The sequence below is a fragment of the Eublepharis macularius genome, chromosome 5 (assembly GCF_028583425.1).
Source record: "Eublepharis macularius isolate TG4126 chromosome 5, MPM_Emac_v1.0, whole genome shotgun sequence".
Taxonomy (NCBI): domain Eukaryota; kingdom Metazoa; phylum Chordata; class Lepidosauria; order Squamata; family Eublepharidae; genus Eublepharis; species Eublepharis macularius.
The window spans coordinates 84,226,111-84,241,623 of record NC_072794.1 but is presented as its reverse complement, the minus strand read 5'-3'; the positions used below and the strand labels follow the sequence as shown (position 1 = coordinate 84,241,623).

Genomic DNA, 15,513 nt, shown 5'->3' with positions numbered 1-15,513 from the left:
ATTCTCTCTCTCTCGAGGGTGATGTGAAAGAGCTCAAGGCCAGACTCTGGAGAGCCACTGTCTGCCAGAGTACACAATTATAAGCTTGATAGACCGGTGGTCTGCCTCAGTTTAAAGCAGCTTCATGTGGTTTTTTGACCCCAGTCTGCCAGGGAAGTTCACTGGTTGACCTTGGGCCAGTCATTCTCTCTGTCTAATCCACCGCACAGCATTATTGAGAGGATAAAATAGAGGAAAGAAGAATGATCCCGCAAGCAGCTTTGAGTCCCCATTGTGGAGAAAGCAGGTTATAAATAGCTAAACTAATAACAATAAATATCAATACCAAAGGCTTTCATTTTGGGTTGTCATAGCAAATTTTTATTTTAAACAATGAGAACTTTAAAATGCACATAACTGGCCCTTACTTACTCTGATTCGTATATTACCTGCACTTACCCCTATGAGCCCCTCTGGGGAGGGCGGGGTATAAATTGAATAAAATAAATAAATAAAATGATATCTTGAATGGTTCAGTCAAGAAATATGTAGCGGGCACTGGTCCTGAGCTGGATAGGCTTGGATAGCCTAGATGAGCCCACTCTCAGATCTCAGAAGCTAAACAGGGTTGGCTTTGGTTAGTAATTGGATGGGAGACCTCCAACAAAGACCAGGGTTGCAGAAGCAGGCAATGGGAAACCACATCCTTTAGTCTTTTGCCTTGAAAATCCCACCAGGAGTCACCATAAATCAGCTATAACTTGATGGCACTCTCCACCACCACCACATATGGCCCCTGACCTGGATGGCCATGGCTAGCCCAATCTTGTTGGATTTCTGAAGCTAAGCAGTGGTTGGCCTTGATTAGTACTTGGATGAGAGACCAACAAGGAAATCCCGGATCATTAGGCAGAGGCAGGCAATGGCAAACCACCTCTGAACATCTCTTGAAAACCCTACAGGGTCACATAAATTGGCTGCAACTTGAAAATCTTCTGCATCCCATCAATGGCCAGCACTATGACTAGGTACAGAGAAGGTCAGCAGATCTCTTGATCGATGTAAAATTAATTAAAGGTGGTCCTTTTATTATTCCAGGTAGCAGTGTCAGCTCTACTTATTCCACATCTGCCAGGGATCAGAGACATTATTGCTAAATTATGTACCCAACTTCCCTAGAGACTCTCACATGGTAGCCTTACAGAGTGGAATTTGACAGGAACAGGAAGCAAAAATCCCCAAGATTCAAGATAGGCTGTTGAAAGTAAAAGAGATCTAAATTATGATGAAATTAATGGCTTTCCATCAAAACAGTGATATATCCAGATTGGACTCATTATGGTCAGGAGTTGTACATAAGATGGAACGGGCAACAGAGTAGGTAGAAGTAAAATTAAGACCACTCAGTGTTAATATTCTTGATTTTGTCAATTGAACAGTATGTAATGGGTAAATCCTTTGACAGTGTACTTAGTCGGTATGTTTTTGTTTCTTTTCTGTTTTTTTGATGGTGTAGTTTACTAAATCTTTTCTTAATTTAAAAATAAATAAAATTATTAACAATTCTTTGGAAGCTTTCCATCCCCATTTCTTGTGTGCACACAAAAAACTACAAGAGGGAGATGGAGGAGAAAAGAGAACAGCACATTTCTTCCTGCACCCCACCCCCCCAAGACAGTTTCCCTATCTATTACACAGGATATATTGCCATTAAAAAGGGGACTTGTAGGACTAATGCACATAATCTAAAAACGGTGTTAAAAGGCCCTTTGTAAGCTGATCTGGCAAGAAGAAGCCCAACTGGATGCAATTTGTAGGAACCCGTGTTTTTTCATAGTCCAGTAACCAGGAAACTTGGTGATTCCTTTTGTGGATTTGTTTTACTTGCTGAGATTCAGTGCAAGAAAACTGACATTCACAATTCTTTGGTTATTTTGAAGAGCTGTATGTCAAGCTTCCTTGGGCCAGATGTTAATTTTTATTGGCTGATTTCCAGAGGTCAGTGACAGCAAAAAAATGGGAGGAACTGCTCCTGGTAGCAGTGGCATTACAGTGCTTGGAATTCCTGACAGGCTTTTCAGCAGTGTCACTGGCCGCTATTGAGTTGTGTTCATCTAGTCCATGCTTCTGTTTGGAGAGAACTGCAGAAACACGTTCATGGGCCTGAGCTGCAGCTATGCACACAGATTCCTCAGAGTCATGCATCAGACATTCAAGAGCTGCGTATGAAAGGGAATAATCCAGTCATAAATTATCAGGGACTCTAATTGGAGCCACCATGAATACAAAATATCACAAACATCTAGAAGGGGAGTGGATATATTTTTTTTAAACCATCTGTTACAGAAAATAATCCCGTCTTCATTGTATGCATATACTTTTTGTGTACCTCCTTTAAGCTTCAAAAATTTGAGAACAGGGAAGGCCTGTTACCATTTATGGCATTTGCTATCAAGGACTGGTGTGGTGAAGAAATGGGATGCAGGAATCCTGGAAAATCTGTGTGTTTGAGAAAAGGGGAAGAGAGGGGAGGCACAAGTCAATTGTCCTGAATGAGTAACCCCCCCAAAAATGGCCTCAAATAATAGTTACCAATCTGTTGCATTTTTAATACCTTTACTGCAACTTGGAAGGCCACAATTTGCTTTTTTTTTAAAAAAACAAACATGAAATTCCTATAATATTGTCCAACCAGATTTCATGAACAGCACTGTTGTGACCATGAGAATTTGTAGCTCTCATTACAGTTCAGTTTCCTGCTAATACATTATAGAATAATCATCCTGCTAAACTTTCCTTTGCATTTTGGGGAAACTGGCACCCTAAGTAAACAAAGCCATAAAATCACTTACATTTTTGACAGAATCTTGGAAAATTAGTTATTTCCACACAATACTGTGATGTATTTTTGACCCTATCTCCTACTCTTTCTTGAAAGCACAGGAGTACTGTTTTTAGTTTTATTGAGGGACACTAAGGAAGAGTGAATTACCATTTGATTATATAATTCGTGTTATATGCATTATATAATGCATTATATACATTACGCTCTACTTAAAGTACATTATTACCATACAGCTGTACGTATCAGCATCTCAGCAAGATAAGTGGGTGACAGTCTTCTGTACTGCCAGGAGATACAAACAGCCTTCACAACAGATGCTGCTATATGTTGTACATACATGTGAATCACAAAGGATTTGGGGGTGATATTTATTGGCCTATGTGAAATATTCTGGTGCTTTAGGTTAAGTAGGATCATATATGAACCTAGCATAATATTGCAAGTTGTGTGGTACGGCTTGTTAAATCTTGTAGAATTGTGGGGCAACTTGCTCATATTTGGTTGAGGTGTTCAGGCTATACATTCATTGGATATAGAAGGCAGTAGTTATAAGTTTAACATAATTTCTTCTAATTTAAGTATTTTCAGGGGCAAATGTATGCATCCTATAGCAGCAGAGTATCTTAAGTGCAACCACATGCAGTTACTCAAGTCTAAACCCACTGAAATTAATGAGCTTAGACTGGAATAACTGCATAGGAATGCACTAAGTGTTACTGCCTTTCTTCTGTGTTCTCTTTTACTATTACTTACCAATACAAGGATCTAAATATTTTTTCCATTTACTTACAATTTATTATCACATTCAGCTCTACATCTCCTGCCCTGTAGTCCATATGTAATACCAGGAAACCTAGAAGCACCACATAAGAATTTCTTATTTCTTTGCATCATGCTTTAATAGCAAGTTAATAAATATCCAAAACGTATTTAATTAGAAGTAAGCCCTTTGAGTTCAACTAAACTTCCAAGGAAGCTGGTTTAGGATTGCAACATGAGAGATATTTCCCTAGAACTCTACATTATCCAGTTGCCTGGAGAAGAGGGCAGGCTGGAGGTTTTGGCACCAGTAGAATTTTTCTAATGGTTTGATAAGCAGAAGCCTTAGCAAAAGGCTGGCTTTCACGTGCATATGAGCAGTCTAAAATCTCCTATACAAACAGATGGTAGCAAAGCATCTCTATGACTTCCCTTCAGGAGCTGCTGCTGTTTGCATGGCAAGTTCAGAAAAGCAGATAATGTGCCACCTTAGTTGAGAACAAGTATGGGGAGGGGATATATTATTTTTCTCTTACCTAGAAACATGACAGAAGCCCTTCTTACAGAAACAACTGTACTATCAGTGTAGAGAAGACCCTGGTACAAGAATCCCTGGAGATCTCCCTCATGTTTCTGTACCTGAAAATTCAATAGAATACATAAATGGCAGCAGAAACTTACTGAAGTGAGTAACTTACACAGATTTTAAGCCTGTGAAATATTAAGATGTTATGATCTTTGGGAGATCCTTGGTTAAAGTCTTATCTCAGTTATTACTATGAGGCATTAAGCAAGCTGGCCCCCAATCTGTAATATGAGGATAATAGTACTATCCTACCTCATATGGCTGTTGTAAGGATTACTATGTTAATGTCAATAAAACTCTCAGTGTTGTTAGGAACAGTACTATATAAACACTATTATCATCATCGCTGGCTTTTAGGTAAGTCCAGTCAAATAACTGGTGCAAGATAGGTTCTTTGTGACAGACTAAATTAAGAAGGCCCTTTATAACCCTTAGTACACAACAAGAAAAGGAAGTATGCCAAAAAATTATTATTATAACCCTTCACAATCATGGACTGGATTCAAAGGACCACTTCTGAAGCTTCACTTGCAGAACGGATCTTCACCTCCCACTTTCTATTATTGTGCTGCACTCCATAAAACAAGGCACCTGGGGATGGAAGGCTCTTGGAAACTGCCTGGGATATGTTGAGGGTATCTGCTGAGGGAAGGGAGAGATTTGCAAAAATCACCCTCTCCCCTTTGGATGAGAGCAGCAGTGCTCTGCCATCATTAGGGCTGTACCATTAGAACTGGTACCATCATTAGAACTGTACCAGCTTTTTATCCCCTCTTTCTCTTGAGTTCTGGATGATTGGCAGTTTTAATAAGCAGACATTTTAAAATAATATACAAGTAATTAGCAACAGCAGATTTGTTCTTTAATTTCTTCCAGGATGGAAACCCTTAATACAACCAGCCTTATTTTCTGTCTTTCTTTCTCCACTCCTCTCGAATAATTTGTACTAGACAACATACAAGGTACCGGCAGGTTTCATCCAGAATGTCTTCATTTTCATGCCATGCTTTACCAATGACAACTTCTTTTGGTAGTTTGTATCCAAGGAATCGACAGCATTCGTTTAAGGTGTATTTACAGTTCTGAAATACATGATGGGGCAATAGAGAGTTTGCCTTGTTCAGAAAGCCATGTCATCCTGCTACTGAATAGAATGCAGATTTTCTTGTATTTGCTGTTCACAGGGGCTAGGTTTGTGGTATCACTGTACAAAGAAGCGTGGGTGTGTGTGTCGTATGGCAGAAGATGGAGAAATGGCTGGACTGTGGTTGAAAAATCTGGTTGGTGGATTATCATGATGATGCTCTGGAAATTAAGAGATGAATATCTATAGGAACTTGCCTCGGTGATATCAGGATTCTCTTCCTGGTGATGCAGAAGTAATGGGACCAAATTTTCTAGTATTATCTTCAGTTTGTTGCTTTTCTTAGTTAATTTCACCATTTTGCCAAAAAGAAATATGGCAGAAGCACGCACACTTTCTCTCTCCTGCAAGCATTGAAAAAGAATGGCAGTGAGATTTTCTCAATGGAGAGCCCTGTGTGCACTGAGCCCAATTAGCTCAGTGCACATATAGCATGATCTTCACACCTCCCCACAGCCTAACTCACAAAGAACAATTTTAGAGGAGGAGGTAGCATCTCCAGAATCTTTGCATTCCACTGTAGATGTAGGGAAAAGGTCTCAACTGCAGACTTGCTGTGGCGAGGAGTCAACAACACACCCTAACTGGGGTTCTTGGACATTAGCTGATGAAGATACCACAATTTTCCTTATCAAATCCTGGGATCCAGATGCATACCCATTGTCCCATATTTCAATTTGTTCCTCAAGCCTGAACTTCCAAGACCATATCTAGGGTCTCAGGGTTAGCAATGAACCTAAATTGAGGCCAGTGATGGAAAGCGGAGTGCCAACTTGTGGCACAGAATCTTCCTGCTCTTACCACAATTTTGCAGAAAAGACGTTGGGACCAGGATCACCCCAGTGCACCTGGAAGGGGTGGCACTACAAGGTCAGTTATAAAGCTCTTAAAGTGCCTAGACCTTGCTGGGTGCACCACCTCGACTGCCCAGATCATTGCTTTGTGTGCCTTAGCTCAAAGAACTAGGCTGGACAACTACCCTCTTATAGTAGCAATCTCATCCTGGAACCTGCCATTCTGGACAGCTCACCTACATTGGTAAGATGACAAATCTAAGAGCCAAAACACACGTTAAGAAATACCTAGGTTCAGCACGTGTTCTCTTACCTCAAGGTTTGCCGGGATCTGTAGGCGTCCTGGAAGCTTAAAGTTTAGCATTTACAGAGCAGCAGGGAGGGAAATACAGGTGCCTGTATTTCCCTTCCCCTTCCTGCTGCTCTGTAAATGCTGAACTTTAAGCTTCCAGGACGCCTACAGATCCCGGCAAACCTTGAGGTAAGAGAACACGTGCTGAACCTAGGTATTTCTTAACGTGTGTTTTGGCTCTAAGTCACATTGCTTTCATGCTGGCAGGTATGGAACATATTAGCATCTTCTCTGCTGCCAGCCCTATTATTAGGCAGGGAGAAATAGTGGCAGATTTTTGGTGCATTGTTAAGACAGCAAATTGTCAATTACTTAGCTAATTATTATACTTTGTTTTGTATATTTGGATTTTTTGCCTCAGACACCAAATGTCTTGGGCTGTGTCTAATTTTCTTGACTAAATATACATTATAGAACTACATTTATTTACTTTTTTATTTATTTATGTCATTTATTTTCTTCCCATGAGGACCTAAAGCGGCTTCCATCATATTCTCCTCCTCTATTTTATTCTGTTTATTCTATTAACTACACATAAACAATGAATAATTATTTATTACATTTCCATCCTACCCTCCCTCTGAGCTTGGAATTTTTCCCTGCTGCTTTGTCTTCACAACAGTCCTGTGAAGTAGTTCAGGCTGAAAGTTCATGTCCCAAAGTGATCTGTTTGCTTTATGGCTGAATGGTGGTTTAAACCTGGGGCTCCTTGGCCTAAGTCCAGCAGGACCCCCCCCCCCCATACTGGCTGTTGTTATTAATGGATTGATCTCAAGAACAGAACAGAATGTCACTTCCATGACAGGTAGATCTTTCTCCTGGTTTGCTACAAAACCCACCCAGCATCATTTTGTCAGCATTCCTTGCACACACAGTTGCCTTACATTATTGAACAGCTCCTGTAGAGACAGAATGATATCGAATACATCGTCTACTCCTTCTGGGTCTGCAAGGATTTTCTCAATTTCAGCAACCGTCTCGACATACAATCTGCCATCCATTCCAGTCAGGCTTTTTATCATGGCTGGCAATAATATTTTTACCTCCTGCATCGAAAAGAGTTGTTTTACTTTTAATGATCCAGTACACTACAGTTTACAAACTTTGCTGATCTGATTTTAAACAGTTATTAGACATATAATCATATTTAGGAGAAGAAAATGATCCTCCAGAAAAAACATCCGCCTCCTCCAACTTAGAAAGTCAACTAAAAGTATTTTTCAGTCAATGTCAGATAGGCCTTCAGCATATCTGCCATGCCTCAGGTGTGTTGTGATTGTGATAGTATTGTGCCTCTGAGTACATGCAGAGTAAAACCAGCATCCTGTTGCTTTGTTGCTAACTGCTTATCTTCCAGGCAAGGTGTTTTGGTTACCAGTTCCTGCTGAAACCTGAGAACCTGACCTTGGACTTAACACAGAGACTGAGCAGAGCTCCTTCCCCCTCCCCCCCCCCACCGTTCCCTTCTTCCCAGGCAATGCCCGCCAAAACCTCCAACGGTCTCTCCTTCCCACTGGGGAGGGCTGTGTGTGGAGACAGTGTCCTATAATTGATCCTGCTTTACTATCTTTAGGCATTCCAGTCAATTCCATTGTTACAGCTTCTTGAATTGATATCTTTCCTTAATAAAACCATCTTTAACTCATACACCAGAGTGATGCAGTGAAGTGATTGGGGAAATACCTGGCAAGACCTGACAGTCACAAGCTTCCTAGAGATAATGGAATAGGAAGGGTTTGACCTGAAAAATATTTGGGAGTCATGTTGTCCATTGCTGAGATAAAATTGCAGGGAATTTTGGATCCCTACAGATTATTACATATCTAGGTTGATAAATAAATCATTATGTAGGTCCCACAAACCTAATTAAAGGATTCCATGTTTGGGCCGTTAGCAGAGTCTATCATTTGGCATAGGAAGCATGATTATAGGTGGTTGTGAGCTCGTTCTGCTGGCTGGTGTGTGTGAAAGAAAATAATAAATCATAAACTTGCTTTATATTTAGAAAAGAAATGAGTTCTTTATTGTAGGAACTCCATACTCTCATAGGAAAGGAGGAGAGACAGATCCTAATTACCTATCTAGTCTAAGGATGGACATGGATGGCAGGACAAGGCTTGCATCCATGCTGCCAAGATGGAGGGAGAAGGAGGAGGAGAGAGATGTTGCCTGGAACAATGCCAGGAAGAGAAGAAGTGAGGAGAAACTCAGGAGGAGGAAATCCTGAGAATAGCAATCTACATATCAAAGGACAGTCAGAGCAGTAAACAGTGCCCTGACCTCTCTATCTTTCTAACTCTTTGGTTTGTCCCCCTCTCAAACCTGAAAAAAGGGACAGTGCTGAATCCTCCTCTTCCAATGTAGGTTATGCCACAAACAGATGACAGATGCTTGGAAGGTAATATAAAAATATAAGGAGGATGATTCAAGGAAGGCTATAAGGAATGTCCACAAGATATCTGAAATAAAGAAAAATTTGATCTTCCCCTAAGTCATTGAACATCAAAGCAAAACCTTCCCATTAAGCCTTCCTCTCTGCTAAAGAAAATGCCCAACACAGGTATCGTGTGCCACCATGAACAATTGTAAAGTGGACTGAGCAAAGAGACAGTGATTTGTGTTCATGGTGGAGTCAGGCAAGTAATTGCATTTTTATCCATATATATATCCACATGTAAGGGCTTTAGCCCTTACAGTGCTGGCCCTGGAACCAAGAGTCATGTAGAAGAGCTCCAGAGCTAGATTAGACAGCATTTTATACCAGGGTGCAGAATTTCTTCCCTGTGTGCACTGACAGATAAGAGTTATTTCCTTTCTCTGTGGGGTTCACTGACATCTGTTCTAAATTCTCTCCATCTTAGGTTAGAGATTTTGAGTCTGTTTAGCAGGACTGTAATCTGGAATTGTTTTGGTTTTTTGAACAAGTCAAAAAGTTTCTGATCAATGAGTTGGAATCAGAGGTGCAGGGGCTTTCTTGCAGGGCTCCTCAAGGTTCTCTGTGTTATTTAACATTTATGTAAGACCATCACTATACATTATATTGAAAAAGCCTCCTCTGGTCAGTCCCTGAGGGTCATGGTAGTTGAGAAAAAAACAAGTTTAATTCTAACAAGATGGAGGTGATGCTGATGGAAAAGATAAGATCCTGAGGGTACTGCCTACTCCACAGGGAGTCAATCTGCCACTGACAGACTCAGCAGCATTAGACTCCTGTTGGATCCAGCTCAAAAGAAACAAGCAGCTCAAACGGCATTCCTTTTTTCAGCTCCGTTTGGCACTTCTTTTCTCCCTTTCAGGAGTGAGCTGACCTATTTACAGTAATATATGGGATTATTGTAACATACTCTGTGTGGTGCTGCCCCTGAAGACAACTACATGTGATTCAATGTATGGCAGTGCAAGTAAGTTGGTGCAAACATTTTGTGCTTGTGATCCCAATTCTTAAATCTTTACATTGTCTATCCAGTTGGTTCCACATTCAATTCCAAGTGCTGCTTTTAACTTTTAAAGCCCTTCATGACCTGGGACCGTCAAAGCTAAGAAATCTCTTCTCCCGTCCCGGCATGTGGCAACTTTAGTTGTCATCCCAGGCTTTATTAACGGTGTTATTTGTGGCCTGGACTCAGGTCTTTTCCTTTACTACTCTGGCACTTTGCAATAGTCTTCCACTCCACAGCAGGTAAAGAAATGATAGAATCTTCTACTGTTCTGGGAGTTTTGTAAGGTAGAATTGTATACAGTTGAGCTTTTGGGAGCCTTTTATAATGATGCTTCAGATGATGATCAGGCTTTTCTATAAGCTATTTTGAGGCCTGGTTCCTCTATTTTATGATATATGTACCGAGTTAGATTCAGGTCCAGTAGCACCTTAAAAACCAACTAGATGACCAGGGTATGAGCTTTCGAACACGACTACTGTGATGCAAGAGAGCCCAATTCCATCAAGGGTTAACAGGACAGTTAACGGCTCAGTCCTGCCAGCAAGGTGTACCTGGAGAGAGATGCTCTCTTCCAGTTAGCTTCTCAAAGCTATTCAGCCAGAAAAGCAGCACTAATTAATTTCAGAGTTGGGAAGTGGGAGAAAGAGCACTGATGTAACATCTCTGGAAAGATCCCAGAAGCTAGACTTCCTATTGGTTAACGTCGGTCAGAAGGTAGAGCAATTCAAAAATTTATAATTGGCCAAAGGTCCCAGCTTGGGTGTGCTTTGGCTGGAGGCTTCAGGTCTTAGTGCTCTTTGGTGCTTTGGGTGGGTGCTTTTGTGCTCTTGGGGCTGTGTGCTTGGGCATCCTATGGATCTGTGCGGGCACCTGCTGTAACTCTACCAAGAAGCTATAGGTTATTGGCCTGGAAAATCTTGCAGAGGAGCATGAAGCAATGGAGTAACATAGTTATATGGCTGTTTGTAGATTAGAAGAGCCATCTGCCTTGTATCACTATATACAATGTATTAATGCCCAGTGTAGACAGCATCAGAATCTCAGGAATGTCTAAATTCATAGAAGCTGGCGACATTACTCAAGGATAGATGTATTGGTTGAGGGCCAAAAAATATTAATATGTATAAGAAACTTGTAATTACTCATTTTACATAGCCTTGGTTAAGAAGTAAAAAGAATGAACTATTCTTATTTAATTCAAGAAGATATTTCAAATATGGATAACCCTGTCTAGAGCTTGAAGTTATAAGTTAACCAAGAATGTGAGTCCCTTTGAAATGGGACAGATAGCTATTATAAAGAGAGAGTTCTGAAACCATATAAATATAACGTTGACTTAAATAAGAGCTTCTTTCTAAAACAGGCTCCTTGCCTGTGACCTTATCATCTTTGGGTAAGATACTTTTTTGGACTCATGTAATATGCTCTCCCTGAATGATATATGTAGTTATAATGGGATGGGATGATTTTTTCTTAATTGAGTTGATATTAAGATTGTTAAACAATTAAGTTTTGTTAATAAAGGCTTAAAATGGAAGCAGAGATTCCATAATTGTATTACTTGTGTACAATACCTGGTAACGAACTTAAGATATTATCTGTGGTATACCTCTTGCCTAGAGTTAAATGATTTGATATAGGAAAATTAACTAGACAGTCAGGGCTTCTTAAGTGCACATCTATATCTGAATAAGGCCTGATAAAACTTCATTAAGTATTCAATAAAGATTATATTTTTCATATAGGAGTCTCTTACATCTGAGTAAGACCACTTTGGAACCCAGAGGAGGTTTATCTGGTGGCTTTGCCGGGGTTTACAAAAGAGACAAGGCTTCCAGACATGGGGAGTCAAAGGTGTGATGATGACACCCCCCCGCCTTCCTGCTTACAGAGACCAGGAGGGACCATCATAGCTACCCACCTGAAGTTATGTACTGAGTTTTAAATAATACTGGTTAGCTTGCAGTGTATTGTATAAGCTGCTTTAAATGTGGCCCCTGGAGAGAAGTGGAATAGAAATATTTTAAATAAATAAGCATCTTCACAAGGTTTGAACATTTCCTCAGTTAATGTTTCAGAAGTGATTTCTCTGACCTTTATGAAACATTATGATGGACTTTGTCTTACCTTCCCTGGCCAGTCTGCTATCTTAACTAGTCCCTTGATACACAATGCTCGGATAACTGGGTTTCCATTAACCAAGCCTCGATTCAGACGATTCAAGGAATATTTGTCTGGAAGTCTCTTGGCTTCTGACATATAAAGAAGCTAAAAGACAGAATAGGTGAGTCATGGAGGAGCTCTATCAGTGGTTACTAGCCATAGGTGACTAAAGGAAACTGGTGAGTAGTTGCCTGGATTCTAGGAACATATATCCCCCAGATGCCATTCAGGTAGTCAAAATGCATTTGCTTGCTTTTTGCACTTAGTTATGAATTGTGCCTAAAATGTCACAACAAATTGGCCTATCTGCTAATCTGTTTCTTGGTCCTTGTTAGTAAGAAAGCTTGCAGTAGAACAGATTTAACCAGTCCAGTGGCTTTAGGGTAATTTATATTGCTTATCTTTTGTGCTACAGAAACTGTACAGTGTGTTACTGCTCAATCTGGTCCATGGAAATTACTGTAATAAAGGGCCAGAGCCATCAAAGTCACCGTAACTTAGTTTAACCAGTCCCCCCCTCCTTCAATTATTCAAAAGATACTTTCAGATATCACAAAGCCAGGCTTAAAAGCTAGTCTCTTTCTAAACATTGATACATTTGTTATTTAAATATCTTTAATTATTTGCTTTTTGATGCAGGTAACCTGTTCTGTGCAGTTGTTTTCCACAGTGATTGTATGGAGAGAACTAGCTAAATTATCTTTGTTTTTTGTTTTTTTAAACCAAAGACCATGATCAATCAAGATCTAATACAAGGTTTAGAAAAGTACTTTTAATTTAAGCCTGAACTGATTTTGGAACATGCAAAAGTTGTTGAAGTTTCTTGATCAATTTGATTGTCCTTTCAGATTATACACATGGTAAAAGCAGCAACAAAGCTGGAAGTAACTTAAGTTTCTCTGTGATTGTTTGGAGAATATATTGGACACTGCAAATGTGTTTTCAAAATTGTGTGTAAGATGGGCATGCCACTGGTAAACCCTCATCATAAAATGCTATGGTGTGCTATTCTGGTCACCATATGTTTAAAAGGACCTTGTAGGAAAAGGTATGGAAGAGGGCAACCAAGATGATTAGGAGGCTGGATATCCTTTCCTATGAGGAGAGACTGAAGAGTCTGGGATTCTTTAGTTTAGAAAAGAGATAACTAAGGGGAGCATAAAACTATTGATGGGATAGAGAGAATGAACAGAGAGAATCCCCCTCCCCAATAGTAGAACTTGCAGGCATGCAATGAAGTTGATGGGCAGTAGATTCAGGACAGACAAAATGAAACATTTCATTACTCAATGAGTGATTAAAATGTGGAATTTGCTGCCAGAGGTTGTAGTGATGGCCACAGGCATAGACAGCTTTTTAAAAGACAGATTCATGGAGGAGCTCTATCAGTGGTTACTAGCCATAGGTGACTAAAGGAAACTTCCACACTCAGAGCCAATAAACTTCTGAATACCAGTGCCAAGAGGCAACATCAAGGAAAAGCCTCAGCTCCTGTGTCCTGTTATTGGTCCTCTATATTAACTAGTTTACCACTGTGAGAGACAGGATGGTGGACTAGATGGACCTCATCTAGCAGGGCTCTTACGTTCTTATGACTTACTGAATAGATCAGGTATTATTTACATAACTTGGGTGGAATTTTGGTTTTTTATTTGCATTCCTATCTACTAACTAATGCAAAAAGGTTGAGCTTCTCTTCAGATGCAGATGTAAAAGTATAATATCTATTTAATCCCAGTCCTTTTACACCTGCAGTTAACAGCTACTAACTGACAACACACAACAGATTTGCAAAGGAATTTCCTCCAATATTTGCAGACCACTCTTTGAGTCAAGATCATCCAACCATCCATGTCCCTAGAAAGGCTTGCATAGAAACTGGGAATGAGATTCTAGGAATCTTACTTCAACGAAGAATGCCATTGCAGTGATCTGGTGCTTTTCATCACCTCGTTCCAGGAAGGGAACTAGAAGGTACAAGATCCTCAGACAGTCACAACAGGGACAATGAAGCAAGACTCTGGTTACGAGAGGATGCACACCACACACATACATGTTGTTATTGTTTATAATTAACCCCACATTTTGGTTGTCTGGAATGTGTGGGACAACTTGTTACCACTCACCTTGCAAGCATGCCTACCCCCCGATGGTGATCTTCAGAGCTGGTGAGTAGCTTCCAGAGCCCCTCCTTATCAGAAAAAATTAACTCACAATAACATCCCACAGTTAGGAGAAGTGTTTTCAGTGTCTTCACAATATAGCTGAATTCAGACAAAAAAAAAGACATCAGCAAGTAGCCATAGCATAACTGCTATGAGGTTTAAAAGTCCCCACTTCAAGAATCATCTCTGTTACAAACTCACAAGGAGGCCTTCGGCAACCCATCACTCTTTCAGCCTCAACCCACACTCTTCAATATGGGGATAATAATGCAATTCAGGATTGAAATAAGGAGGGTCAATGTGTCACAGTGGTATAGAGGATCAGAAATAGGGAATCCAGGTTCATACAGACCCTGCCATGAGTGAGAGAGCCACTCTCATTCAGCCTAACCTACCTTACAGAGTTGTTGTGAGGATAAAATGGAAGAGAGGGAAACCATGTATGCTGCACTGAGCTCCTTCGAGGGAAATGAGCAAAATAGTTTTGTGAGGAACTATGGGCACTTAGAAAAGTGTTAAGGAAAGTTAAGCATTATTGTTTTGAGTCCTGCTATTGAACTGACCTCACATGACAAAGTTCACTATTTCTTTTATCCTTACAACTCTAGCCTAATAATGATTTTCAGCAATTATTTGGCAGGGCAGAGGGCGAGTGGTCCTTTATTCAAGAGAATATTGTACATATGGAACATATAATGACAATGGAGCACTTCATATATTACCAAGACCTTTGGCCCCCACCATCAGAATCTTGCCTCTCTTATATTTACCACACAGGCTCAGTTTCCGCCTGAGGAATGGGGTTCCTTATTCCTTTGTGCCTGATATTATAGTGCACCTGAACAAGCAGCGTCATCAGAAGGCGGGGGTAGATATTGAATGCCACATCTGAGCATTTAGGCATAGATAACAACTTGCCGAAGACACTGGCTGCCTAAGAGAGGGAAAAATATGCTCTGTAAGATTGCTTTTCTGAAGATCTTGTTTCAGGAGAAGCAGTATCACCCTGGTACCACTTATCCTTTCCCTCCTGGCCTATGTTCATCAAGGAATGTAAAAATCTGTTTAATGGACAGGTCAGTGTTCCAAGTGGCCTGTATAAACAAGGCTTGATTAGGTGTGACCATTGTAAATTACCCTAGTTTGAAAGCCTCATTAACAGGTGCATAATTTTGGCTAGGATGAAAATCAAGAAAGACAATACAAACATTTAGAGAAGTTTTGCAGTTTTATAGAATAATAAATGCAGATGATAGGAAACACCATAAAAAGATGAAAACCAATTA

General features: G+C 40.2%; 1 long non-coding RNA gene across 4 annotated transcripts; it reads right to left on the bottom strand.

Moving 5' to 3' along the window:
* Positions 1-399: 399 nt before the first annotated feature.
* LOC129330645 (uncharacterized) lies at positions 400-15,213 on the bottom strand. Of its 4 annotated transcripts, none has more exons than XR_008597067.1 (5): positions 12,027-15,213; positions 7,344-7,505; positions 4,120-5,657; positions 3,615-3,677; positions 400-2,198 (listed from the first exon to the last, which is right to left on the bottom strand). It is a non-coding gene; the product is annotated as an uncharacterized LOC129330645 (long non-coding RNA). The 4 variants fall into 4 exon arrangements; XR_008597066.1 differs by having other exon boundaries at positions 400-3,677; positions 12,027-12,167; positions 14,189-15,213; XR_008597065.1 differs by having other exon boundaries at positions 400-3,677; positions 12,027-14,326; positions 14,998-15,213.
* Positions 15,214-15,513: the final 300 nt, after the last annotated feature.